Source organism: Mirounga leonina, unplaced genomic scaffold, assembly GCF_011800145.1.
Source record: "Mirounga leonina isolate KUSES-001 unplaced genomic scaffold, KU_Mleo_1.0 Mir_176, whole genome shotgun sequence".
Taxonomy (NCBI): domain Eukaryota; kingdom Metazoa; phylum Chordata; class Mammalia; order Carnivora; family Phocidae; genus Mirounga; species Mirounga leonina.
This window is the reverse complement of record NW_023270454.1, coordinates 1996380-2001038: the sequence shown is the minus strand read 5'-3', so window position 1 is coordinate 2001038 and position 4659 is coordinate 1996380.

Below are 4659 nucleotides of genomic sequence, written 5' to 3'. Positions count from 1 at the left end.
GAGTATCAAGAAGGTATTGAAGAATTCAATGATTGATTGATCAGGATTGATCACACATAAAGACTGTTATCAATTTTGCTAGTTCTGGAAAATGCAACACACCGACAACCTTAAAATGCATGGATTATCACTTGGCTTAGGATCTGTTTATCAGACTGCCTTCTGAAGTGGCAGCTGGCTGAAAGGAAGTGGGAGAGCAGGTCAGTCTGGTGGAAGGCAAGGTTGGAGAGTGGAGGCCCCCCTCCCCGACAGGGTGCACGCTGGGGCTCGGAGTATGGAAGCGTGACCTGTGGGAGGGCACAGACCAGCTCTACTCTTTCCTCTGTTCAGAAACCCTTTCCTGGGAGAGACCCGTGTTCCTGGCACCGTTGCCCATTCTCTGCGGGCTGTGTCTTCATCACCCACTTTGGGGGGGCCAGTTTTGGGGAGAACCGAGGTTGTAGCTGCTTCATTTCTTCAGAGTAAATATTATTGGGGTCACTGGGCTGAAGTGCAGGGGGTGGGGGATTACATGCTAATAAGTGAGAGCCAGGCAGTTCATTGTGTCGATCAGGAATTCTAATGAACTGTTAATGTACTAAGTCTTTATGGAATTAGACTTTAAAGTGAAGAATATAAGCTAATCTAGCTTGAATTGAACTTAAATGGCAAAGAAGTCCTTCGGTCAGATTTATCAGTTCTTCCTAAGGAGAACAGAATGGGAGGAAAGAGAAGCATTCTATATGGGTCAGTTAGACCCTAGTGAGTCCACCAATAGTCCAGAAAAAGAAGGGCTTTGACCCAGGTCAGCGATCCCAGGTCTGAGCCTCTGTGCTGAGCTTAGGTCAGGGAAGGGACATCATTCATTCATTCATTCATTCATTCATTCATTCATTCATTCATTCAACAAGTACTTACCTGAACACTGATTACGCGCCAGCCTCTGACCATATGGGGATGAAGAAGATGTGGGTCCAGTCTGCATAGAGCTTTGAGTGGGGTGAGGAGTATAGACAAGAAAACAGGCATTTTCAGTAGAGTGTGGTAAGTGCTGAGCTTTGGAGGCCTTGGCTTTCACATCTGTGGAAAGGGGATAGTCCTCTTTACCACGGAGCTCCAGGCCACAGGAATAGCCAGAGCTGTCCCAAGCAGTGCACCAGGTGTGCGCGGCTCACTCCTGAAGCAGATGGGGAAGGGGGCCCCCAGAACTCACCATGGCGACCCCAAAGCATAGTGACTGTTTCTGCGAAATTGTCTTCGTTTTTACAACTAAAAAGTCCTTTATTTTTATTTTACTGAAGTGTTTGAGCAGAGGCCACCTCACAAATAGGAAATTTGGAATCAGTTGGGTCTGGGTTCAAGTCCAAGGTCAGCAACTCACTATGTGATCATGGATAAGTCACTTGATGTCTTGACTTCAAGTTTTTTTTATCTGAGAAATGCCCACCTCAGAGACAGGGGGAGCACAAGGGAGATGAATTTACAGAAAAAAATCTTTGTAAGCTGTTGAGTGCTATGCATTTGTTGGCTCTTTATTCTTGTCCTGCAAGTTTCCTTCAACCCTGAGAGCCTGAAGGCTCATGATGATTGAAATTCTACCATTAGCACTTCATTCTTTTGGATTAAACACTGCCCCTCCCCTTGGGAGTAGCATCGTTTCAGACTTTCCTACTGGGGCAAGAGAGAGGATAGTAGGAAAGCATAGTGCATGGGGTTGGTGGAGGTAAGGAGAGAACATTTTGGAGGATGGGAAAAGAAGTTCCCAGGATGAGAGGTCAGGGTGAGGAAGGTGGGCCATAAAGGTAAATGTGCTCATCTGTCTAAACTCTCTGTTGGGTCCAGGGAAGGCATGTCTGCTCAGAGAGGGACATTCTGCTCCCTGTTTTCTGTCCAGAGCCCCTTGTGAGTTGTCTTCCAGCTCCCTGGAGACCTTTAAGTGACAGTCCATCTCAGACCTAGCTCTGGTGCTCCACCCACTTTGCCAGGCTTGGCTAAATAAAGACATAGTCCCTGTGGGGAGCTGCTGGGTCTGAGAGCTCTCCTGGGGGGCACCAGGCAGCAGGAGCCGGCTCCCCACAGCTTAGCAGAAGCAATCACTGCCCCCTCCCTGGATTCTGCCTCTGACCTTTGGTAACCTGGCAGATTGCCAGTGCCTGAGAGCTGGGGAGGGTGTGCATGCTCAGGAGAGGCTGTGGGGTTGTTCCAGGCAGCTGGGGTCTGCCAAGCACAGTGCTGGCACCAGGACAACTCTGGGCCGTGGCCTGGATGGTGCCAACACGGGTGGGCGGCAAGCTTCGCAGTCAGGGCCGTTGGGGAGGAGGCTTGACAGTGAGCTGGGGTATTTTAAGCTGACAGTAGCTCAGAAGGGCCATTTACCAGCTCAGCTCATGCTGCCATTGGGGAGCTGTGAAGGGGGCAGAGGAGAAATGGGGTTTTGCAGTTTTCTCAGGATATCTGTGACTTCAGGTGAAAGAGAAGTTTAGAGAAACAGTCCTTCCTAGACCTGTCCTGGATGAAAGAAAGGCACTGCCAAAAATTATTGGGTGCCTTCTCCCTCTCCTCCATGATCTCCTATGTGGGAGAAAGCAGAGGAGAGGCCCAGCACCCTGGCAGGATGCCTGCTTGGTTTCTGTGTTAGAAGGGGAAATCTCGCTAGACAAGAGTGTGGGAGGACCTACTTTTGAGTCCTGGCTCTGCCACTTGCCTACTGCTTTGTGACCTTGGCCACATCGTGGGACCTCTTCAAGCCTGAGTTGGTTTGCTTGGAAGGGAAGCCAATCCTGCCACGCCCCCTTCCCAGAGATGCTGTAAGGGCTTCCAGATCGGGGAGGAGAAGGCCATGAAACTCTGAGGTGCTATAGCCACATAAGGTGGTTCTGATAGCTCTAGGAGTAACGTCCCATCTGCATTCCTGCATTCTTGCATCCCTGCAGCGGCAGCAGCTTCCTCCCTCTCTAATGGGCTACCCCGGGGCTTGGGGACTCCCTGGCATGGGTGGGGCTGCAGAGAGGTCTCTGATGCCCTGGGGAGAGGCTAAGTAAAGCCAGATTGTCACCTCCTGCGGTGCCTACCTCTAAAGACAATGATGAAGCACAGAGAACACTGACCGAAATCAAGCCCCCCCCCCCCCCCCCCCCCCCCCCCCCCCCCCCCCCCCCGTGCAGTTTGCATTTCTTCTCTCCTAGCCTGATCCCACCCACCCAGCCCAGCAGCCCTGTTCACTCTTGGGGATCAGATGGTTTAGTTAAATCCCTGCTGGTCTCCATTCCCAGACTAGTTCTCTCCTTCTAGGCTGGGCCTCAGGGATCTGGAGTGGCCCTGTGGGGAGGGAGTGTTGGTAAGGGTGTTCAGCCTGCCATTATGAGGGAGACAGAGGGCTGGAACAGGGCTGGGAAAGCCCATGGATGAGCTGGGCACTGTGCAGCTTCGCCATGTTGGACAGGATCCTTGCTAGGCTCTCTACTTGAACTCCAAGAATGAGGCGAGACAAGGACTACAGGAAAAAGAAAAAAGAAATTTCAGTTTTTACAATGTCTTCACATTGGTTGCTGGGCAGGGCAGGGAGAAAGGGAGTATTTAAGATGCTAACTGGGACATGAAAAGTTACAGGCTGGAGGGCCATCACTTTGCTTATTTATTTAGGACACATAGGTTACCAGGGAGGAACCCTGGATCCCAATTGCCAGAGTTCGAATCATGATTCTGCCACTTAAAATATGACTTTAGCAGAGTTAAATCACTTTTCTTGTCTCAGGTTTCTCATTTATAAATGGGGCTGTTAATAGTACCTACCCCACAGAGTTATTATAAGAATGAAAGAAATAACAGCATGCATGTATCTTGCCATAAAGCTGGTTACTTTATTTTTTCCAATGGCAAAGCCTGAGAAGTCAGGGCTGGTCACCCTATCCTGGCTTGACCACTGTCTGAGTAGGAGGCAATTTCCCCCCTCCCAGGCCTCTATGATCAAACTGTCACCAACGGCTTGCAGGTTTATCTTGATATTGCCTCTGACGCCTTTTCCTGTCCACACCTACGACCGCCTCCTTCTCCACGCCCTCCTATCCCTGCCCACCACTGCTTTCTGTCCACGCCCACCGTCACCTCCCGCCACGCCCACCACCACCTCCTTGTCCACACCCACCATCACCTCCTGCCACACCCACCCCCCTTCTCCACGCCCACCTCCTCCTATCCCTGCCCACCACTGCTTTCTGTCCACTCCCACCGTCACTTCCCGCCACGCCCACCACCGCCTCCTTGTCCACGCCCACCGTCACCTCCTGTCACGCCCACCACTACCTTCTTCTCCATGCCCACCATCACCTCCGCCACGCCCACCGCCACCTCCTCCCGTTTTAGGTCCTCCTTACCTTGGGTGAGACTGTTATAATTGCCTCCTAACTGTTCTCCTGTCTCCATCCCTCACAGAGTTGTCGGATCAATCTTCCGAAAATACCATTTTCGTCATGTCACTTGTCTGTTCAGAAACTTTCGGTGGCTTCTAGGGGAGCAAGTCCAAAGCCTTCGCTAGCTTGGTCCTCCACTGTCCATCCCAATGGGACCTTCCAGATCTTCTTCCATTAGCCGGTGCCGACCTGTGCCCATGGTTCCTTCTCACTCTTGAACTGTTTCTCAAACCTTTCTTACCACTGTGTGTTTACCTATGCTGTCCCCTTC